Source organism: Mustela nivalis, assembly GCF_964662115.1.
Source record: "Mustela nivalis genome assembly, chromosome: X".
Taxonomy (NCBI): domain Eukaryota; kingdom Metazoa; phylum Chordata; class Mammalia; order Carnivora; family Mustelidae; genus Mustela; species Mustela nivalis.
Genome location: NC_139040.1, coordinates 96,948,301 through 96,973,171, shown reverse-complemented (window position 1 = coordinate 96,973,171; position 24,871 = coordinate 96,948,301). Strand labels below are relative to the sequence as shown.

The following is a 24,871-nucleotide window of genomic DNA, read 5'->3' as shown; positions in this document are numbered from 1 at the left end:
TCTAACAGAGGCTGAGTGGCTTATAAACAACAGAAATTTATTTCTAATGGTTTTGGAGGCTGATAAGTCCAAGATCAAGGCGCTGGCAGATTAGATATCTGGTAAGAGCCCACTTCCTGGTTCACAGATGACCACCTTTTTACTATGTCCTCACATGACAGAAGCCAGGAGGGACCTCTCTGGGGTCTCTTTTGTTAAGCTACTGAGCTTCTTCACGAGCACTCTGCCCTTGTGATGAAATTCTAGAACCTAGGTGAGGTTCAGTTGGCTGAGGTCTGGAGCTGATGATCAAGAAAGAATTCTTGAGACATCTTTGGTGCAAAATGGTGGTTTATTAAAGCACGAGGACAGGACCCATGGGCAGGAAGAGCTGCTGCCCCAGGGATGTGAGGAGTGGCTGGTTATATACACAGGAGTTGGGTAGATGAGAACAAAGGGGGTGATGTTAGTCTCTAAGGAATCTTGGAAGCAAGGTCTCTAGGACCTTGAGGGGCTACCTATTGTTGGGAGAAAGGTTATTTATTACTAGTAGTAAAAATCTTCTTGTGAGACCCTTTAGATGTATATCAGTGGGCCATATGCTTGGGAATGATTCTAGACACTATCTTGGAGATCTAGAGATAAAGTTTCACATTTCTCCTATCAAGTGTCCTTGTTAGTGAGATTTGGGTTTAAGAAATTTAACTTTATTTAGGGCTTGAGGGACTGAGTTATTTGCCTCTGGAAATTGTGCTATTGTTAAGATAACTTTGTTGTAAATCTCTAGGACATTGGTAAACCAAGGGAGACTCCTGTCTTGCAGGACTGTGATCTCTGCAAGTTAACTATTTGTTTTTCTTTTAGGGCAGTCAGTGGTGCTTGAGGAATGTCACACATATTACCCAGGGGAGCAGGTGGAGAGGGGGTGCAAGGTGCCAGCTTTTGCTTTGTCCTCAGCCAGCCTCCTGCTCCCTCATCACTTGTGTGCTAATCATCTCCCAAGGTTGCCACCTCCAAACACCAACACGTTGTGGACTGGGTTTCAATAGGGGGTGGGGATGGGTGAGTGTGGGAGAACATTCAGTCTATAGCAGAATTATCCAAAGGAATCTAAATATCACAGTGATTTGATATCCACCGTCCCCCTTAAAATAAAAAAAAAAATACACAAACAAGCTCTTCTTTAACCAGCAGAAATTTGACCTCTTTCCTTTATCTCAAATGAGCTCCTGGTTCCCTTGCAGGATTTTATTCTAATGTAATATATTTTTGTGTTTGAAAAAAATTTATTAACCACCGTATTATGCTCTCTACAATAAAATATATATAAATTAACATTATTATTATTTTTATTTCCAATGATTACAAGGCTCTCAGTGTTTAAAAACGTCTTCAGGATTGAGTCATTGCTATAAAAATTAGTTGCTCTCAACTGATTAAAATAATATAAACATACTACAAATTTTGATAATTATTAAACATAAAATGTAAAATTTTATCAAAAATACATTTCCTAATACAGCAAATGGAGATCTTCAAAACAATATTTCATGTATTTATGGATGAATATTTTTTATTGCCAGAATGAAATAAGGCTTAGCCTGAGTTTATTTTAATTTTTTTAAAAATAATGTCAGCCATAAATAAGATGAAAGGAAAGGGTTTGTTACAGCAATTTTACTCAGTTGTTTGAACTCCTTCCAAGTTATATAGCAAAAACCCACATGGTAATCTATTTTCAAAAATAATCTTCAGTGATCTATCAGCTGACAACTCAATAATCTGATAAAAGCTGGAACCACTTGACTGCCAAAGTTTTATGACCTAATCTTAAGAATCCTTCTTCTTTTTCTTCTTTTTTTTAATGCCAACCCCTCTTATATTGAATTGTACCTTTGGCATTTTGGAGATTTTTCATACCCAAGTAGAATATACCAAAGTCATACTCAGGAAGGGAGAGGCATCCTTTTCTTCTATAAAGCAAGAGATTGGCCACTGTGAATAAAGGAGGTCAAGAAGGGATGTAACTTCAATCACAAGCCGGTTCTCAGGTAGATGACCCTTGGAAAAAAATTGAGATCTGACACGGGCCCCATTAAAATCCCACCGTGTCTACATCATGGAAAGTTTCCATGTGCTCCCAAGGTATGTACCAGTTTGAAGACCCTTGTACCTGCTACCCACAGTTGCCAGATTTAGCAAACGAAGGAGCGTTGCATTTGCTTCTATATAAAGAACAAATATTTAAGTAGTAGAAGTATGTCCCAGGAACAAACTGTGACATTGCAATATTTGGGCCATACATACACTACAAAGTATTTATTGTTGATCTAAATTTAAATTGAAGTGGAAGTCCCCTATTTTCTTTGGTCACCCTAGTTACCATTCTAGTGCAAAATACTGTTACAGCTCTTTGGAGCTAATCTCTTGCTTGCAGACAATGAAACCTCTCAAAGGCAAGTTCAAGTCTTACACATCTTTGTAGTTTTTTGTTTCATCAGCATCCAGCGAACTAGTAAACAACAGCAAGTACTTGTTGAATGTTTGAACAAAGGAATAGCTGGCATATAATAGGTGCTCCACAGTTTATTGAATGGGAAAGAAAGGAGCTGGTCTCAGCTTTTGGATGATGGATTTCTGGATTGCCCTTTCAATAACATTTGGTGCCCTCCATGTGAATAACGAACTGCTCCTGACCTTGCAACTTCCCCAGCCTCCTGTTTCTGTATCTTTGATTACATAAATTCTCATGCCCAGATACTTACTTCCTTAATCCTACATACCTAGCTGGACATAGCAGTCGTGTTACTCAGTTTCCATGCCCCTACATATGGAAGAACCTTCCAACCGCTTCCCACCCCACTCTGAATAAAATCCATATGCCTTATGACAGTTTACAAGGCTAGAAGTGATTTAGCCCCTTCTGTTTCACTGATCTGAGCTCCCACTACTCTCCCCATCCTTAGTTCTGCTCTATCCACACTGAATCTTACCTCAGGGACTTGCATTTGCAGTTCTTTCTGTCTGAAATGTTTTCCTCAAGATCTTTGCATGTCTTATTTACTCATCTCATTCAGGTCTTTCTGCAACTGCTGCTTCCTCAGGGAAAGCTTTGTTGACCACCCCAACTGCAATAGCTCTCCTCCTCCTCCCTGCACCTTGAAGGCTGCCCTAGGTCTTCCAGTTGTGACCAGACACTGGGCTTTTTGCTACAGATACAGGAGGAAAAAAAAACCCTCAAATGTCTCCATGCCTGAATTTGCCAGGCCAAACAGCAGGGGGCTCAGGGACAAGGTCTCTCCCTTACTCCCATCTTTCAAAACTCATGCGAGTTCCCAGGGGTTTCTGGGAAATGTAGTTTTTAGCTTTCCAGTGGCTGATTTCTGCAAGATGCAAAAGAGGGAGGGTGGAAAGAATGACATATCCATCATATCCACCACAATGAGGTAGCCACTGCATATAATGTCTGAAAGAATATTTACAAGTGTAAAAGTTTGGAGGGCTGTAAGATAATACACTATTTTTGTTTTACAATCGATATTGTGTCTGTGTATATATAAACTGAAAGAATACATACCAAAGTTAATGGTATTTCTGAGCAGTGGTAGGAATATGTTGATGGAGTCAGTTCTTGAGTAGGATGGAGGTGGAGATGGGGTTCAAACATGTGACGAGATCAGGCTGGGGACAGTGGGCCATCTTCTCCTAAGCGGCTGGAGAGAAGATAAGGCCAAGTGTACAAAGACAAGTGGTAGATGGGGAAGGAAACAGTGAGGTGGTTCTTAATTGTTGGCTCATTTCTGCTGTGAAGTGGAAACAAGGCCATCAGTGAGAGTGAGGGTGTCATGGGATTTGCGTTCCCTGAGTGTCCGTGGTTATTGGTCACACCACTTCAAAGAATGAAGAGGTAGACCAGACAAAGAGTGGTGGGCAGCAAAGCAAAGTTTATACAGCAAAAGTATAATGCTCCTGGAGAGGGAAGGGGGCCTGAAAGGGTTGCCACTGGAGTTTCTAAGTTTAAGGGCTTTGATGAGCTCTTTTGCCGAACTATCTTAAGCAATCAGCATGTGCTGAGTCATGCCAGTCAGGGCTTAATCACATATCTGTCTACCTATTAGGTTAATGTCCACGTGCTGATGGTCTTTATTTTTGGCTGACATCTGGAGGCTTATGTCTTAACCAACCCCTTGTCCATGATATTGACAAATGCTTTGTGGTTAATTGCCTTATTTTAGGACATTCTGCAAAAGTTATTTGTGCAAAGGCTGCTGCAAAGCAGAATGTTAGGGCAGTCCCGTCCAAGCTGCAAAGCAGGATGTCAATGTGGAGTTGTCCTGACTCCATATTTTCTTGCTGGGGAGCCTGGCCCTGACTACCTAACTGTCCAACGAACTCCTAACAAAGGGAGAAGCTGTGAGTTTGGAGTTGTGGAATTAATGGTGAAAGTTCCAGGATACAGATATGCGGAATGACAGAGACAGCTGCCTGGACTCAGACACAGTTGTTTCTGGTGGGTGATGAGGGCCCAGCTGACGTAAGTAACAAGTCTATGCTGCTGAGTTCATTTCCCTGGCAGGACTCAACAGCCCCAGAGGCTGATTGTGGTTAGGGCTGTCACAGTCTTCAGCCTACCCGGCATTTCTTGAGTAAGGTAAAGCTTCCTATCAATAATCATTGACTTTGACTATATCAGACATGATTAGGAATCAATAGAGTTTTTCTTTTTTCTTTTTTTTTCAATTAGGGAGGCAGATATATTGTAAGCAGTAAGAATTTGAGTTCTCAAATACAACCGCCTAGATTACATATCCGGGCTGCGTCACTTATGAGAGTTGTATGCTTTCTCTATGCCTTAGCTGCCTCATCTCTGTAGTGGAGGGCAATAACTGTGTGGACTTCACAGAGTTGCTGTGAAATTTATACTCATGAAAGAAATTGAGGAAGACACAAAGAAATGGAAAAATGTTCCATGCTCCTGGATTGGAAGAATAAATATTGTGAAAATGTCTATGCTACCTAAAGCAATCTACACATTTAATGCAATTCCTATCAAAGTACCATCCATCTTTTTCAAAGAAATGGAACAAATAATGCTAAAATTTATATGGAACCAGAAAAGACCTCGAATAGCCAAAGGGATATTGAAAAAGAAAGCCAACGTTGGTGGCATCACAATTCCGGACTTCAAGCTCTATTACAAAGCTGTCATCATCAAGACAGCATGGTACTGGCACAAAAACAGACACATAGATCAATGGAACAGAATAGAGAGCCCAGAAATAGACCCTCAAATCTATGGTCAACTCATCTTCGACAAAGCAGGAAAGAATGTCCAATGGAAAAAAGACAGCCTCTTCAATAAATGGTGCTGGGAAAATTGGACAGCCACATGCAGAAAAATGAAATTGGACCATTTCCTTACACCACACACAAAAATAGACTCAAAATGGATGAAGGACCTCAATGTGCGAAAGGAATCCATCAAAATCCTTGAGGAGAACACAGGCAGCAACCTGTTCGACCTCTGCCGCAGCAACATCTTCCTAGGAACAACGCAAAAGGCAAGGGAAGCAAGGGAAAAAATGAACTATTGGGATTTCATCAAGATCAAAAGCTTTTGCACAGCAAAGGAAACAGTTAACAAAATCAAAAGACAACTGACAGAATGGGAGAAGATATTTGCAAACGACATATCAGATAAAGGACTAGTGTCCAGAATCTATAAAGAACTTAGCAAACTCAACAACCAAAGAACAAATAATCCAATCAAGAAATGGGCAGAGGACATGAACAGACATTTCTGCAAAGAAGACATCCAGATGGCCAACAGACACATGAAAAAGTGCTCCATATCACTCGGCATCAGGGAAATACAAATCAAAACCACAATGAGATATCACCTCACACCAGTCAGAATGGCTAAAATCAACAAGTCAGGAAATGACAGATGCTGGCGAGGATGTGGAGAAAGGGGAACCCTCCTACACTGTTGGTGGGAATGCAAGCTGGTGCAGCCACTCTGGAAAACAGCATGGAGGTTCCTCAGAATGTTGAAAATAGAACTGCCCTATGACCCAGCAATTGCACTATTGGGTATTTACCCTAAAGATACAAATGTAGTGATCCAAAGGGGCACATGCACCCGAATGTTTATAGCAGCAATGTCCACAATAGCCAAACTATGGAAAGAACCTAGATGTCCATCCACAGATGAATGGATCAAGAAGATGTGGTATATATACACAATGGAATACTATGCAGCCATCAAAAGAAATGAAATCTTGCCATTTGCGACAACATGGATGGAACTAGAGCGTATCATGCTTAGCGAAATAAGTCAAGCAGAGAAAGACAACTATCATATGATCTCCCTGATATGAGGAAGTGGTGATGCAACATGGAGGCTTAAGTGGGCAGGAGAAGAATAAATGAAACAAGATGGGATTGGGAGGGAGACAAACCATAAGTGACTCTTAATCTCACAAAACAAACTGAGGGTTGCTGGGGGGAGGGGTTTTGGGAGAAGGGGGTGGGATTATGGACATTGGGGAGGGTATGTGCTTTGGTGAGTGCTGTGAAGTGTGTAAACCTGGTGATTCACAGACCTGTACCCCTGGGGATAAAAATATATGTTTATAAAAAAAAAAAAAAAAAAAAAAGAAAGGACAAATACCCAACTTTTGTAGCAACATGGACGGGACTGGAAGAGATTATTATGCTGAGTGAAATAAGTCAAGCAGAGAGAGTCAATTATCATATGGTTTCACTTATTTGTGGAGCATAACAAATAGCATGGAGGACATGGGGAGTTAGAGAGGAGAAGGGAGTTGGGGGAAATTGGAAGGGGAGGTGAACCATGAGAGACTATGGACTCTGAAAAACAATCTGAGGGTTTTGAAGGGGTGGGGGGTGGGAGGTTGGGGTACTAGGTGGTGGGTATTATAAAGGGCACGAATTGCATGGAGCACTTGGTGTGGTGAAAAATAATGAATACTGTTATGCTGAAAATAAAAAATAAATTATAAAAAAAAAAATAAATAAAAAAAAAAAAAAAAAATAAAAAAAGAAAAAAAAAAAAAAAAAAAAAAAAATATATGAAATAATACAAAGTGTTAAGAACAATGTCTGTCATATAGTAAGCCTGTAATACATTTTGTTTGCCATTGCTATTATGATTATCTGTTAATATGGGGAAAAGGGTGTGGAGGAAAAAAGAAGTATGGTTTAATATATTACATAGTTCCGTTTGCCCACTAGCCCTGACCTCAGGCCTGCTTGTTATACTGACATGGTTGAGAATTAAAGCCCTTTAATTAATCAAATATTCTGATTAAGAGATCATGGACATATATTGATTAGCAATTTCCAAAGCAGCACTGCACAATAAAATATGCAAACCATTAATTTTTTTTCATTGTATATATTCTGCTCTTTGATGCATTAGGAGGGTCTAAGTACCTGTTATAGACTGGCTTCCCCAGGAAGCAGATTATGAGATGGAAATTAACATGCAGGAAGTTGATGTGGGAGAGGTCTTGGGATTAAAACGGGCGGGGGGTCAAGTAGGGGAAGGAAGCAGGAATGAACAGGGGAGGGTGTTGACCTATAATGCAGCCTCCAGTGAAACAGCTCATCTCCTGGGGAGCTCTGAGCCTTGGATGGCTTCTCAGCATTGTCCTGAACTTAAGTGAGGGGATCCAGCCTTCGAATCTGGGTATTTACCAAATAGCTAATGCAGGTTACCCCTGAAAGGAAGCATGACCATGGGCAAGGTCATTTGTTCAGCACAAGCAGTCCTTGGAGAAGGATGACGGTGGAGGGCTACCTTCCGATGGCACTACCAATAGCTAGGGGAATAATTTTTCCTTCCCTCTGAAGGGGGATCTGGGTGCCACATCGAGACTCCACCACCTGGGCACCGTTATTTGAATATGTCTGCTATATCAATTGGTAGATGTACAATTCCCTTAAAATTGACTTCGGTCAGTGAAACATCAGGTGAAAGAAATCCCACGGTGCTTTGACTTTGGAGGGAAAGAGAATTCAAGGGGTCTATGTATTGCCTACCAAGCGATGTCATCCTTCTACCATGGAGGAGTTCGGAGAACTGTTTTCTTTCTCTCTCTTCCTGTAAACCATCTCTCCCAGTCTTGCTTCGTCTGTCTCCTCTGTTTGGTGTACTTTAATACTATACTTCCTTGTAACAGAAGGGAATGTCAACCAGAGCCACAGGGGATTTGACCTTCTTGGGTTGTTTTATACAGATGCCGAGGATTAGCAGAAACAGGCACTCTTGAGGGGAGGGATTACCTGAAGGACTCCGTATGTCCCAGAGGAAGGAGGTCAGTGTTCTGACAGAGATGATAGTCACAGCAGCTGGCATCATATGGCAACGGTGTTCTGGGGACAGTGGGGTGAACACTGGCCATTGGGCCTCTGCTTGGGAATAATGGAGGAGGGGCCATCTTTGTACTGAAACTATAGTATTTTGCTGTGCCCACTACTGGGGCTGTGGATTCACTGTGGAGCTGGCCTGAACATACACCTCCCTTCACCTTCATATTAATGTGTCCCAGGACTTAAATTTTTCCAGGCTACTGAAAAACATTTCTCTTGCCAAGCTGCTTGTTAGTAAAGGGCTGGAGGAGGAAGGAAATACACAGTTATTGCTTCTACCACTCTTTCAGTCCTGACGGTAGTGTAGGAGGTAATTACTCCTGGAAAACATTTACAGTAAAGTAGAACAGAGAAAATCTCAGAGACCTTCTCTGTAATGAATAGAAAACGGTGGCCGTAAATAGTGGTGGTCAAATGAAGCGTTCTGGCCTTGCTCCCCTCCCCCCTCCCACCCCCCACCTCTTACCCCCACCCCAAACCCAGTAGGGATTTCTTACTTTCTTCTTTGGTACACAGGTATGGAGAATGGAGAACTGACTGGTAAAATGCATTCTCTTTTCACAGAGGCGGGGGGAAATACTAGTTACGGTGGAGGGTAGGAGGGGTGATGCAGGGTGCCAAGTGGGCTAGACAACAACTATTTGTTGAGTGATGACAGTGGCTCACAGTGTACTGAGGATACACAAGAGAGCAAGGGAGCTTGCTGTTTACATGCTGAGCACCTGTACCTTGACTTCGCTACTCCAGGGTTCGCGGGTCCCACTGACCATTGCTGGCCTATGTGTTTTGTCGCCCGAGATCTTTCTCTGGCTGTCACAGCTTACTAGCCTGTGTACCAGGCATCCCAGATGTCCTGGGGGAATGGATGCTCCTCACGAGCGGCCCTCAGTCATGACTGACAGGAGCAGGTGTGTTCAGAGTCCACCTCCCCTGATTTGAGGAAGTTCAGAGGCAACGTGGGGAATTTGGGGAATAGGAAAAGAATAAATGAAAGAAGATGGGCTCGGGAGGGAGACAAACCATAAGAGACTCTTAATCTCACAAAACAAACTGAGGGTTGTGGGGGGGTAGTAGGGAGAGGGTGGCTGGGTTATGCACATTGGGGAGGGTATGTGCTATGGTGAGTGCTGTGAAGTGTGTAAACCTGGCGATTCACAGACCTGTACCCTGGGGCTAATAATATGTTAATAAAAAATAAAAAATTATAAAAAAGACTATGGACTCTGTAAAACAATCTGAGGGGTTTGAAGTGGCGGGGGGGTGGGAGGTTGGGGTACCAGGTGGTGGGTATTATAGAGGGCATGGATTGCATGGAGCACGGGGTGTGGTGAAAAAATAATGAATACTGTTTTTCTGAAAATAAATAAATTAATTTAAAAAAAAAGACATGGAAAAAAAAAAGTCCACCTCCATCCCTCTCTACCTTAGCTCCTATAGGTTCCCCCTGCCGCCGCCCTCGGATTAAGCTTACTGTAGCTTGCTTGATAACGGCCCTTGTATTGGCTGCCTCGTTTTTCTCTGCCTCACTTCCCCACTCCTCTCTGGGTGTTTCCAGAGATCATCTCCTAAAGCAACCACTTGCACTCTGGCCCTTCTCGCAAAGCCTTCTGGGAAACCCACACAAACACCCAGTCTGTCGGGGAAGGTGGACATGTTGACAAGCGTGAAGAGCACCACAAGAGGTACAACTGGCTTCAAGTTACAATCCCTCTGATGAATTTTCGGTGTGACATTCGGAGTCCTCGTCATGATGAGGAGACACTGGTAAAGGAGCACTTATTTTGCTCTTCATGGTACAGGGAAGAGGCTTCGCTGTTTAACGAAAAAGGTGGATGAATATGAATCCAGCCATGGATTCAGCCATGGCAGAGCATGATGCCTCTGCCTTCCATGTTGAGAAGGCTGGGAATGCTTCCAGTGTGCACATGATGGTCTGGCTGGGTGTGGGGCTACAGGGCTCTGCTGGGCAGCAAGGAGTGGTGAAATGCAGTCATATCGTCAAGACCTTTGCAGTAGATTTGGTACCCTTAGGCACACATTTTATAAGTTGATATGTCTTGTTCTTTGTTAGCCTTTAATACTAAAAGCAAAGGGATCAAAAGGAATAGGATTGGGGCTAAGGAAAAAAAAGTCATTTTCTGGGCAGCTAGTGTCCGTTACAAAGTGGCTTCCTTGTGTTAATAGTGACAAGTCATCAGCCTCCAAGTTATTTATTACAATGTAACAGCTGCAAGTCTGTGAGTACGGATGTATTCTGTAAAACCCCTTAAGCCTTCTTTCAAATACTGATTTTATTAGCATCTGTGATTGTCTCTGTTGAGCCGTTCGGCATAGAGTGATCTACACTGTTTATCTTTAGCCAGGGCTCAGAAAATTTTACTTAAGCAATGCAAAGGAAAGCCATTTTGTCTGGGGCACGCTGGCTCAAATCCCCGCCTTTTGGTTAAGCTGCTATTTACCTAGTGTGCCAAGAAGGCACTGCAGAGCCGAGATGAGATGCGGGATGTGAACCCCCGCTTTCCATCCCTATTCTCCCTCACCATCCGCCACCCTCTTTGGCTCAGAGGGGTTCCTTGCCTCGGGAAATGGGAGAGAGGTGCTCATAGCATCTGGGGGTAAATTGCATTCCAAATCTTGCTCCAGGGGCATGGCCGCCAGTCAATTTGGCCACCGTGGGTTGGTGTTTAATTTCCCTCTCTCCTGGCTGCAGGAGAGCCCTTATCCCAGGGCTCTACCAGGCCGGGAGGGCCCTAAAGGAAAAAGACGGTGGGGCGGGGATCGTGTCCTCCCCACTGGAGGGCTCTCCTCGGCAGTCACCTCCCCTCTTATCCAAATGTCTGGCAGGTGCAAAGATGCACATTTCGGAGCCCACACCCACAGTCCCTTCTTCTGAGTAACAGTAGGAAGTTATTATTATTTGCCTGCAGGGAGAATAATAGATATCTTGAAGGGACAGATTTTACATAATGGGGAACCCTGGCAAACCGAGTCTACCAGATTCACAGCAAATAATTGAATTTCTGAAATCGTTACTGAAAGAACCCACTTTTTTTTTTTTTTTTTTAATGAGGATTCCACCTGCTGTACAGGGAGGAGTGAAGGAAAGGTGCCAGGAATTGAAAGCCTGTTGAGGGAAATTCGAGATGGCTAAGTATTCTTAAGGAGGAGCAGCTAACGCTGGGCACAAAGGCTGGCGTTGGAAAGGGGCCAGACTGAGCAAAAGGAGCTGCCTGTCCTCTTCGCCAACTCTAGTGCACAGAGCTAGCGGAGGGGAAGCTGCAAAAAACGACAGTTGAGGAGGATACAAGCAAATAGAAAGGAGACTATTAATTCAGAGTCTTGGGGAATAATTTGTGCCTTCACGCGGCAGCTGTTAAGGGAACCAACGGGGAAAGAAAGGATAGAACCACAAGTTTTCTTCTAGAAGAGTTACCCATAAAGAACACAGACCTTTCTCTGTTCCCTTGTCATTAAGCTTTATTTGATCCCTACCCTGTTCTCCCCAGGTCTTGCTCCTCTACGGAGAACTGATGCATGCATTAAGCTATGCTGATGTGTTATTCAGGATTGGACACCAGTGTTTTTCTGCACAGGTAGAATGTTTGTATTTAAAAGGGGGTCTAAACGTAAAGAAAGAATTTATCATGGGGCATGGTAAACTCAATTATGTCAAAGCTAAGTTTCGTTACCCCATTCTTGTCACAGATGCTTTTGCTGTGAGCTCAAAAAACATTACCTCTCCGAATTTCTGTTGAACTATTCATCACATTCTCTGAATGTGTGGAATACAAAGTGTAAAATATCATTATAGAAAAATGTGAAGAAATGACAAAAGCAGGTTACAAGACCAAATGGCAGAGATATGTGAGTTTACCAACGCCCTCACCCCAAACAGCCCCCACGCTTGGCTGAAGGCGTCCTCAGAAGCTGCTGATTTTACTATTGTGTGTGGTATGACTTGAACAGCAGCAGAAGGTTCCACCTCAAAGGGATTCAGTCAGAGCTGGCCACTTGCCAGAATTTTCCAGGCTACAGTGGCTTCTCCTAGAGTTTCTCTGTGCCTGTGGCACCTTGACAGGTAACCACCCAACTCATAATTTACCCTCTGAAGTACTCAGTGAGGTAGAAACCCCACCAAATTCCAGTCTATAACGAGCAGATTTATTTCAACGTGCTTGAAGGTAGACGAGCACCATTAGATCAAACTTTCTGTGACAGTAGAAATGTTCTATGTCTGGGCTGTCCAATACATAGCACTAGCCACATGTTGTTGAGCACTTGAAATGTGGCTAGTTTGATTGGGGAAATGGACTTTAAATTTTATCTAATTTTAATTCATTTACGTTTCAACAGCCACATGTGGCCAGTGGCTACTGTGTTAGATGCGGTACAGAAGCGAACCCTGGAAAACAATAACATGCAATAATTAGCAATATTTATCTTTAACATCAAAGAGAAGCCTGGTACCGTGGAGTCACCCTTTTAAACAGCTGGTTTTCTGGGTGGCCATGTCTGTCCGTGAGTTTGAGTGGGTGCAGTGTTACTCCATGTGCCTTTGGGGAACATGTAAATTTGGTGTTTAGAGTTCCCTTGTCATCTTCTTCAGCCTCTGATCAGACTACAGTCATTGCCCTCCTAAAGCTGGATCCGTTCTTTCAGTAAGAGTGAGAAGCTGGAGTCTTTCCAAAGAATAAAAGCTTTCCTTGAAGACAAGACATCTGCCTAGGAATGACAGCATTAGTGGTTTGAATACATTAAAGGCCGGATCACTCTATGCCCACTCCAGGCGGATCATATATATACATATTTTAATTCCTTGGCCTTGGTCAACCAACATAAGGGAATTGGGACTGAAATCCCATGTGAGCCTCCTTGGAATTTAAAGCCCACTTTGCTAAGACAGGATTAGGCAGGATAAAGGAAAAAGCAAGAAAATGAACACAAACACAATTAGATTAGACCAGCCCCCGAGTCAAGTCATGTGTAATTTCCAATACAGAAAGATTTAATTATACCATCATGACCAAAATCACTTATTAAGTGCCCATTTACATGTGATGCTGGACCAGGAAGATATACAGAAAAAGTCAGCCTCGGTCTCAGCCCACTAGACAGACAATAATGAAACAGAAAGATATTCACGATGGGAATTAAATACATTAATGAATATTTACATTCAGTGCAAATGTAGCCCCCACAGAGCAGGCTTGAAACTCAAAAGACTAAAACACAAAGCTCTGGACTGTTCTCACTTGGATGCAGAAGGTGGGGGAGGAGGAGGAAGAAGGAAGGAGGCTGTTTGGATCTCTCTCTTTTTTTTTTTTTTAAAGATTTTCTTTATTTATTTGACAGACAGAGGTCACAAGTAGGCAGAGAGGCAGGCAGAGAGAGAGAGGAAGGGAAGCAGACTCCCCGCTGATCAGAGAGCCAGATGTGGGGCTCGATCCCAGGACCCTGGGATCATGACCTGGGCCGAAGGCAGAGGCTTTAACCCACTGAGCCACCCAGGTGCCCCTGGATCTCTTGTTCTCTCTGTAGTGTGAATGAACGTGCTGTTTGTCCTTCGGGAAAGGTGTGTGCATGTGTGCATGCGTGTGTGTGTGTGTGTGTGTGTGTGTGTGTGTGTGTGTGTGTGTGAGTCAGGGGACGGGTCCAGGATTTATGCAGTCTGAAAGCTGTTCTCTTCTTGCTCCAAACCAGAGAGACACAGCGAACCACCACCTCTTCCGGCAGCATGCATGAATATAGGTCGCAGAAGGTGAGTGGATGAGAGAGAGAGAGAAATAATGAATGAGAACTCCAGCAAGCAAGACAGCAGTGGGACTCCATTTACCACACATCACCAGGAGTCCCTCTAGACTGGGGGTGAAACAGGGATTTTCTTGCCCAAGGCTGTGGAGGTGAGAGAGGTAAACTAAGCTTAAGGCAAACCCAGATAAGAAGAATAGAGCCAGGAATGCAGAAACTAGGAAAATGGGAAAACGAATATAAGGAGGAAAAAGAAGAGAAATTGGGGGCGATTGCTTGGAATAGTCACAGTTGTTTGAAGCTTGTTTTTAAGTTGGTACATGTTGCTGTGGCTTGGCTAACTTCAGAAAGTCTGAGGGCGGGGCTCCTGGGTGGCTCAGTTGGTTAGGCATCTGCCTTCAGCTCAGGTCATGATCCCATGGTCCTGGGATTGAGTCCTGCATGGCGGGGGGGAAGGGGGGTCCCCTGCTCAGCGGGGAGTCTGTTTCTCCCTCGACCTGCAGCTCTTCCTGCTTGTGCTCTCTATCTTTGTCAAATAAATAAATGAAGTCTTAAAACAACAAAAAAGAAAAGCTTGATGGGTCAGTAAGCTGGTGGCCTTGTAGTTTATAAGTGGGAAGTTCCAGCATTGCACAAACCAATGCAGTAGCCAGTTAGGAACCTGGAGCTTTAGGATAATCCATATTCAAGCCAAAGTGGTTTTCTTCAGAAATTAGTGTGAGTGTGAGGATTCTTGAAGTGTGATGGTTCTGATACAAAGTGGCAGAAGAACGGACATTTTCAAAAACCAAACTGACCTCTTGCGTAGAAATGCTTTTGTATTGATTGTAAGACTTTGGCTGGTCTGTTTGCAGTTCATTCTCCACATTTGGTTTGCAGTGAACCAGTGCCTTACTCACATTGCTCTGTTATTCCTGTTCTTAAATAGCTGATCTTTTCCCTCAGCTCATGTGATGCAGAAACTCTTAGAGCATGCTGAAGTAAAGTACATCTCAGAGCATGCTCCAGGTACCTGTCATCCCGAATTCTTCTGTCTGTCTGTCTTACGCTTCTGCTCTGCTCTGAGAGGCCATGGAGCTTGTTCTGCCTTGTGGTAGGGAGAGAGCTCAGGCTGGTGATTGTGGTTACAGGTATAATTTACTGCTAACATTTATCGACTTCTTACTATATACTGGAACTATACGTGTATTCTTTCTTTTCTAAGATTTATTTATTTATTTAAGAGAGAATGTGTGTGTGAGTACATGTAGGGGGAAGACCAGAGGAAACAGAGGATCTCAAGCAGACTCCCTGTGGAGCATGGAGTTTGATACGGGCTCGATCCCAGGACCCTGAGATTGTGACCAGAGCTAAAACCAAGAGTCAGACACTCAACTGACTGAGCCAACCAGTTGCCCTTGTGTATTCTTTCATTTACTTTTTATAGTAATTTCAGAAGGGAAATACTATTATCCACATTTAAAAAAGATTTCTAAAAATGTATTTCTTTGAGATAGAGAGAGAGTGAGTGAGAGAGCATGAGTGGGTGGGGAGAGGGGCAGAGGGAGAGGAAGAAGCAGACTCCCTGTTGAGCAGGGAACCCGACACAGGGCTTGGTCCCAGGACCCTGAGATCATGACCTGAGCTGGAGGCTGACACTTAACTGACTAAGCCACCCAGGCACCCCTGTTATCCACATTTTATAGATATGGAAACTGATGCTTAGAGGGTATAGTGGGTTGAATAGTATCTCTGCACCCCAAAATCCACATCTACTCAGGACTTCAGTATGGGACTTCATTTGGGAATGAGGTCTTTGTAGATGTAATTCGTTAAGATGAGGTTCTTAGAAGAGTAGGGTGGGCCCCTAATCCAATGATGGCTGTCACTGTAAGAAGAGGAAAGGGCACGTGGTGATATAGAAAGAACTCATACGAAAACAGTGACAAGGATTAGAGCCATTCAGCAACCACCACCAGAAGCCAGGAAACAGACATGGACTGATTTCTTCCTCAGAGCCTCCAGAAGAAACCCACCTCGCAGATGCCTCGCTTGAGGACTTCTGGTCTTCTGAACCGTGAGATAAGACACTTCTGCCATTTTAAGTCACCCAATCTCTGGGAATTTCTTACGGCAGCCCTAGGAAATGAATAGAGAGGTGCTAAATCACTTGCCTATGATTATACTGTTAGTAAGGATCACACTGTTGAGGCCATGACTTGAAACAAAGTCTGTCTGATTCCCAAACCACAAGATTTAAAACATATGCTCTCTTTTTTCTCTATGATACAACATCAAAGCACTTCCATACTACCCAGAAATTGTCCCGTTAATGTTGTTCTGAGAAAGCATTAAACATTCTCCTTGGCCCTGAGAACCTGGGTTTTGTTACTTGACCATTTCATGCCTACTTTATGTGAGTTACACGAGTTCCTCCAGTTAAAAACATAGGTGTAAGGACAGGTGTACATGTAAATGGTATGGCCTTCTGCATATGTAACAAAAATTGGATAATGTCTGTTAATCAATCAATCAATTAATTAATTAAAATTAATTAATTAGAAAAGAAAGAATAGATCTCTTCCCTTGAGGCCCTCAAAATTTCATCTCAAAGATTAAGTAAATCTCTAATCCTAAGTCTGTGCATCCAGTTAAATAGAGTGAGGAAAGCTTAGAAAACTTTTCCTTTTCGTATGTAGCAGTTAAGATCCTTGACTTTAGAATCTCTGGTCCTGGGTTCCCTCCCATCTCCACCACTTCTTAGCTGTGTGTTATGGGGTAAGCTGATTTATGTCTCTGATCCTTCTTGTCCTTATTTTCAAAATGAAGATACTAATAGCCACTGCATAGGGTTTCATTAGTATTAAATGAGTTCATGAGTAGAACACCCTTGGCTCTGTCAACAGCATGTGCCTTACTAGGATTTTAATGACATCACCACATGAATATATATGTATACACACACACACACAAACATATACACACATATGTAAGGATATATATGTGTGTGTGCATATATATGCACACACACATATATATGTGTATATAAAGGAACATATATTTTAATTGGTATTAAAGTTGGATTCAGTTATTTTCAATGAGCCTTTGGATTTTCTTCATATAGTCAGTCCTCTGTTAACAAATTCCTCTCAGTTGCACTATATATAGCTAATTCAGACAGAAAGCTCCAGAATGGCAATTTCTGCTAAGATCTCAGTGCCCTGAGTGAGCAGTAGAGGTAAGAAAACCCCTCTCTGCCCTGCCCCAACCCCGAAGCTTGTTGCTTTCATTAACTACATGGCCCTCTATGGATGTCCCACACTCTTTGCTATCACAACGCCCACATGTAGTACATGCTGTTTCAACATGTCTATGCCCTTATCTGAATTCTTATTAGTACCAGTATCTCAGAAAACCATTGGTTGGAAATTGTTAGCAATTACATATCTAAAAATCCCTCGGTAGGGGAGAGCTGGGTAATATCAGTTAATCAGAAGATACAAGCGATCTGGCTGCATTTGCAGAAGGCCAGGCATCTCACCCATTTCTGGGCCTTGTAGAAGAAGCAAAGGTCTCAAGTTCTGATGCTCCGGGTGCAAATCCCTTGGTCAGCCAGCTGCTCTGACACAGGCCCAGATAAATCTCCAGAGCTCTGTTTCCCTTCCTGCGAAATAACATTCTTCTTCCTCACCTCTCATTTCTCTTGCTGAGTGGATAAAGTGATATCTTTATGACCCTTAGAGGAAATGCATGATTTAGAATGGCTAAGTAAAGAGAGCCATAAACAATGGTTGGGACGCAGGGCCCTCACCACCTCCTAATTTATTTTCTTTCCATCTGACTTCCGATGGGAAAGGAAAAGTTGCTGTTTATTTGCAAGAACAATATTTTTATGGCTCAGCTTTATCAAGCTAGGTTTTGAGTATGTTTAATATAAATTTCTGAGCTAAATCTCAATGGCATTGAAATTTGCTAATGCAGAAGTATAAATGAAATGAAGGTTGGGCAGGGGAAAATTTCGGTCGGATCATCTCTGTATGTCCTCTTGCGAGGTTTTGGGGTCAGCTGGGCTGAACATACCCTGGGGAATGTGGGTAGGCTCTCTCCCCTGGTCCTCAGACTCTGGTAAGTGAGGCTGTGTGGACCCTGCAATGTCTTTATATTATGCGATATTTCCTGTTTCAGACTTTGCCTCCTTCTTGCCAGATACTCATGTGTGTCTAGCCTACTGTCTTGGTTTGGATCATCTTCTACATTCCCCCAAGCTGACCTTGAGATGGGAATTTGGGGGCAGCTTCTTTGGAAGGAAACTCCAGGAAATACTGTGAGGGAGAGCGAGGAAGTGAGACAAAGACTTGGTGGGGAAGCACATAAATGAGGTGTAAATGAGCAGATTACCTCTGTGGGCAACTGGAACAAATTCCCACTGAGGAGCTTCTAAGAGACAGTGGAAGTCACCTCAGAATCAAGCAGCAAGAAATAGGGGTCTTTATCCACAGACTTCCATCTCTCTTTGGTCAATGGCTGCTCCCAGGGGAGTTAATTCTTTGACACTTCCGGCCTGTGCTGCAGTTGGGCTGAGTGTTGTCTTGTAACCAGAGAAAGCCCACAGGCAGAGTCACAGATGCTTGCTGTAGAAAAAGTCCTGGGGGTGTGCAGTGACACCCAGGAAACTGTCCACTGAAGCAGCAGGTGACTTCGCGGGTGGGTCACAGGAATATGGACGGGGAACCAACAGTGGTCGTAACACCTCATTATTCTGCCTCCTTCATCTCTGCTCCATCCTATCTCCGACCCCAACCCCCAGGCTACTCTTCTTGCCTCTCGAATCTCATCCAGTCAGCTCAGCCCCATCTGGCAAAGACTGCTGCTATTGTCCTACACTGCCTCTGACTCGCATGCTTACATCCCCTGCTTGGCCTTCAGAGGCACTGTGTGTGTGTGTGTGTGTGTGTGTGCACACGTGTATGTGTAGGAGAGATCCCTGAAATAATTAAGGCGTGGACAAGGCTGGTAATGGACAGGGTCTGGGAAGCAAGAAGTAGTTGCCGTGACTGTGGGTAAGAGTGGGTGAAGCTGAAACTAGGAGAGGAGATTGGGACTGAATCATGAGGCTTTGGAAACCTTGCTGAGGACCAGGGGTCTCCATTGCCTTAGAGCAGTCAGCTGGATATCAGGGGCAGGCCGATTCAACATTTTGGACAGAGACGAAGAAAACTGCTGTGAGCTCTCCACGGGGAGCCTTTCAGTTGAGAAGTTTCTCGCGCACAGGCCTCGTCTGCTGTCTAGCCCATAACACTGCCAGCATTTACGTACTGTGCATTCAATGGACATTTTAGTTCTGGCCTTCCCTTATTTGTTTTCATTGTTGAAATAACAAGCTTTGAAAATATCATCGATGTCAGAGACATATGCCTTGACCTTCACCACTGGTTCCTGGCAACCCACGGGGAAAGCAAACAGTACAGTGCACAGCGGCTCAATCCAAGGTAGGATTTTAATTTATCCTTTCTGGAACACAGACTAAAACGGACGCCATAAAAGATATGAGTAGGTGTGATTACTGCTTAGTGAGTTGAACCACATACATCTTAGTGGTCAAGCAAAAAGAAAAAAAAAGTCACCTACCGAGAACATTTAAGATAATAAGCCTTGAGAAACAAGAGTATAATGAAATATACTTTCCACACGAACTCTCCAGCACTACTTTTGTCCTCACCGTGATTGAGTAGGAGAGTGGTTTTTAGGAGGCTGCTTTGTTCACTCTTTAAATAAGTGTTCATTGAGCACCTACTGTGCACAAAAGATTACCTTGGGCCTGGGGCATAGGACAGCAGCTCAAGGCCAAGAAGAAAAAGGGACAGATGGCATTACAAAGGAAGGGGTGAGAATGCACATTCTCTTCTCTCTTCCTTTGTCTTGTGTTTGTTCTTTTCCTTCATTGATCTGAAAGGATATACTAGTAACTTGACAGCTTGTGATGTTCCTCCTAATCCCCTTGTTATTTCTGTCGCAAAGAAGTTCTTAGAACTTATGCTGAGTGGAGAGTGGTGGGTGCCTCCTCGCCAGTATCATTCCTCTAAGGCCTGGCGAACGGGGCGTGGTAGCTGAAAGTGAAGATACCACTTCAGCGCAGGAAGCATTTGAATTTATTCTGGTGTGCCCACACCTCCTTCAGGAACAGGCCATTCTCCAGAGCGCAGGTTTTTGGAAAAGTCAACGGCAGTGAATGCCTTCAGGAACAAACCCTTGCTCTCCCAGCAGCTGGTAGGTTTTGGGAGATCGACTCCCCTGAAGGAAACTGCCTGGCCCAAGATCTTGCCTCCTTCCAGGGTGGGCTATCCCCAATGACTGATGAACTAATGCACAGAGAGGAAGGCGCAAGCCTCTTGTCCTAATTTGAGACAATACTGAAGGCCATCCTGTTGCCATTGATCCCTTGGAGGGGAGGTTGACGGAACCTCTGGTGGACCCACAACAAAGCTCAACTTCTGCTTACTCTAACTTCTTTCTTCTCCCTTCCACAGGGAGGAACCCGGCTCCTCCACTCCTAATAAGTGTCTTGGCATGCTAATCTCCATCTCAAAGTCTGCTTTCTAGAAATGCAGACTATGACATTAAGCCTCCAGAACATAGGCTGAACCCAGAAGTGGCTAGGAATGCAACATGAGAAAATACTATCGTTGTCATGTGCCTATTACATAGAAAAGGCCAGAGGACCTTGTAAAGCAAAATAGGCACAGAGATCGGTGAGCAAAGTGTTCTTTGTTCCTGTGCACTCTTGGTGAACATCTGTGTTAAGCGCATGAGTGGGTGTGAGGGTGTGTGTGTACATTGTTAATGTTTCCTCTCCACAGAGGAGTGACAGCTGGCTAATAGAGTTGGAGGTAGGGACGGGCATGAATATAGGACTTTGCTGGAGTATTGTCTCTAGCTGTATGCAAGCAGAGAGATGCCAAAAGCCCAATGGCTAAGTGGATGCTGCATGAGCCTTTCTGGTTGGTGTTTTTGTCAGTTTAGAACACTGCACATGCATTCTGATGTCTTTGGCAGATGGCATTGGGAAATGCCCATCAAACCTCTGGCTTATTTGAGAAGATGAAGGGCTCCTAAATGGAATGGAGGAAAGAATAGAACGGCAAGAACTGCTTCTAAAAATACTAAAGGGCAGGAGGACAGATGTAGGAGAAGTCTACTGCAATAATGCGGTGGGCACCTACTATGTTAGTAACAGCTTCAAAACCAGTATCAGAAAATACCTGAGGGGTTCTGGGCAGACGGGTTGAGCACGTGTGACAGGAAATGAGAACATGCTGCTGAAAAAGTAGAGGCGCTGCAGTGATAGGTGAATGTGAGCATATAAGGGCTGCAGGGGAGGAAAAGGACATATAGTTGAGGTGGATTTAGGCAGGCTTCATGGGTTTTGAGATGGGCATAGGAGGAAGTTAAGTATTTAGCAGGGTACCGAACAGTAGCCTAGGTGGAAAAAGCTGTAGGGGTAAATGTAGAGAGTCTGGACTTTCAGGGTAGAAAAGGAGAAAGGTTTGTAGGAGGACATGTTCTGAGATGGTGACCAAGGAAAGAGAAGGGACTAAAGATAAGGTGGGACCTATTAAGAAGGGACCTTAAGGGCTCTGTCTGGCTTTGATCTGATGATCAGTGAAAGAACCATCCAGGGCTTTTAAAGAGAGTACATGAAATGGCATTTTACAAATGTAGGTATCTTTATCTTGCTTTACAGGATTTGTGTTTTCAGTCGCTATCACTCTCACTACCTTCAGCTAATATTTAATACTCAAATACATATATAAAAAACTAGGGTCAGGGGCACCTGGGTGGCTCAGTGGGTTAAACGTCTGCCTTCAGGTCAGCACATGATCCCAGGTCCTGGGATTGAGCCCCATATCAGGCTCTACTCAGTAGGAGCCTGCTTCTCCCTCTCCCCCTGTTGCTCCCCCTGTGTGTGCTCTCTCTCTATGTCAAATAAATAAATAAAATCTTAAAAAAAACTTTAATAAATAAGAGTCAAATTCTCCGTTAAATTTGATGACTTGGCCGCATGTCTGTACTTCTTCTTCCCCCCAAAACCAAAATGATAGAAATGAAATAAAAACATGTAAACTCATGGCAATGGAGATAATGATAGCAAGGGCTGGGAGCAGGTGAGATAGTTTAAAACATTCCTGGAAGGCAGAAAATATATCCAAGTTTCACATTAATGAACCAGGTGAAAGGTGTCATCTAGCCCATAGCATGTGTGGAGGGACTACAAATAAGGAGGCCACAGCCTGTGCTGCAGAACTACAGACATAATGGAGGGTGATCAGGGGGAGACATTGAGAGTTCATTGGCAGTCTAAATACAAATCCAAAAACGTACCCATCCATCTCGATCATAGTGTACCATGTCTATCACTTCAGCAAAAAATAGTAGACTCCTCAAAATAAATTGAAGTTCCCCAGATGAACATTTTCTCCATTCTGGCACTTAAGAGCCACACAGTATAATGGCAGAGGTTACAGGTCAACCATATCCAAATATGCAGGACTCCCATCCTTTATCCCCTCCTCCCACCTCTGGCGAGCATTTAAGGAAAAACTCCAATATGAAAAAGAGATTTAGATAAACAAATAGAAAAAAAAAGCAATTTCAGAGACAAGAGATGATTGGAGGAAGAAAAGAAGGTTTAAAATCTAGAAGGCATAAAGTAAATATCGTATTGATGAAACAAGTATAGGATACTATGAAGAGGGGAATGTCTGAGAACAAGAAAGTATACATAGAGATGGAATATATTCTTGCTAAAATAAAATATGTGGAAAAGAATTAGAAGATGGGGGCACCTGGGTGGCTCAGTGGGTTAAGCCTCTGCCTTCTGCTCAGGTCATGATCTCAAGGTCCTGGGATCAAGCCTCACATCAGGCTCTCTGCTCAGCGGGGAGCCTGCTTCCCCCTCTCTCTCTGCCTGCCTCTCTGCCAACTTGTGATCTCTCTTTCTCCCTGTCAAATAAATAAATAAAAATCTTAAAAAAAAAAAGAATTAGAAGATGATGTGTGTGTGGGGAAATGGGAGTGATGGCTCAGGGGTGCATGGTTGGTTTTGGGAGTGAAAAAAATGTTCTAGAACTATGGTAATGGACTCAGAACTATGCAAATTCACTAAAAGCCATTGGATTGTATGCTTTTGATGAGTGACACGTGTATAGGTTATATCTCAATAAAACTGTTAAGAAAAAAAGGCCCATGAAGACTAACTGGAAGCTCCTCAAGGGAAAAATATATCACTAATCTTGCCAGCCCAGTGCAATATTTACAAAGGGTGATCTACCGTACACAGACCATCTTCCGTTCTTCTCTGAGCTTCTATCGGCCACTTTTCTAGGCTGCTCACAGCAGCTCTGCCCTGGTATTTTCTCACCTATCTCAGACCCAGGCTTTCCCCCCATTTGGACTATGGTATCAGGCTGGCTCCTCAGTCTTCACCCTTATTTCCACCAGTCCCAATACCACTTACTTCATCCTGCCTCAGTCTACCAGACAATTTCCAACACATCATGAAATTAGCCTCCCTCAAACCCAGGAAAATAAATCCCTTTTACAAAATAACTTCCACTATCCTCACCATGGTTGAGTCTGGGAGGCCACCTGCCAGAAATGCTTGGGGGGAAGGGTTTGCCCACCAGTAGGAGACTGGATTCGAATGATGAGGGCTCCTCAAAATTTAATGTGCACACAAATCAACAGAATCAGCTGGGACTCCTGTTAAAATGCAGATGCTGATTCAGCAGCTCTGAGTGTATGGGCCCAATAAGCTCTGGATGGTGTTCCAGAGCCAGTCCTGGGACCCCACTTTGAGGATCAAGGAGATAGACCTTCTCTGAGGTTAATTTGATCTCTGCCTCTTCATCTTACCCCAGACCAAACTGATAGGGATCCCAGCTACATCTCACCTGACATTAAGCATACATATTAAGCAATATAGCATTAAGAATACTATGGACCAAATAGGAGATGTAAAATATGATTAAAATACTATAGAATCTTCTCTGCCCCATGGAAGTTGATTAATTTTGGGGGAATGTTTCTATTTGACTTATATTTAAGCGTTATTTGTGAATGAATGATACATGAGTCATTTTTAGAATCTGGCAGACTGGGCCAGGAGGAAGAGAATGCACCACAACCATTTTTATCTCTGCCTTGGAGTCACAACTCTAGAAGTTCAAGAGAGTAAAACCTATGGATTTCCAGGTTATACTAATTATAACTGTTTTTTTTTTTGTTTTGTTTTGTTTTAAAGATTTTTTTTTTTTTTGAGAGTGAGAGAGCACAAGCACAAGTGGGGGGAGGGGTAGAGGGGCGAGAATCTCAAGCAGACTCCCTGCTAAGCCTGGAACCTGATGAGGGGCTCAATCCCTTGACCCATGAGATCTGACCTGACCCAAAATCAAAATTCTGATGCTTAACTGACTGAGCAACCCAGGGACCTCTATTCATTGTTATTGCTAATTTTATTATTATTATTATTATTTTAAATCAGAGTAATCCATGAAAATAATTGAGGAACTCAGTTTGTGCCATAAAGTGTGTGTTATAAAAAGCAATCAGTAATGATATCACCCCTTCCCAACTGCATCTACTTTTAAATGACCTTGCCCCCCTTTTATTGTGGTTACCTCTACATCACTAAAGACAATGTATATTGTACTATTTCTTGATTTATCAATTGTATTCCTTATATATTGACTCCCTGATATGGGAAATGAGA

At 43.3% G+C, this 24,871-nt stretch overlaps 1 long non-coding RNA gene across 1 annotated transcript in view; it reads left to right on the top strand.

The window, feature by feature from the left end:
* The window catches only part of LOC309856816, a 76,143-nt gene extending 59,666 nt beyond the window's left edge, over positions 1 to 16,477 (top strand). Inside the window, exons 2-4 of the long non-coding RNA XR_014307364.1 lie at positions 11,883 to 11,969; positions 14,077 to 14,134; positions 16,120 to 16,477. This is a non-coding gene — a long non-coding RNA (uncharacterized lncRNA). The remainder of the gene's footprint in view (positions 1 to 11,882; positions 11,970 to 14,076; positions 14,135 to 16,119) is intronic.
* The last annotated feature ends 8,394 nt before the right edge of the window (positions 16,478 to 24,871 follow it).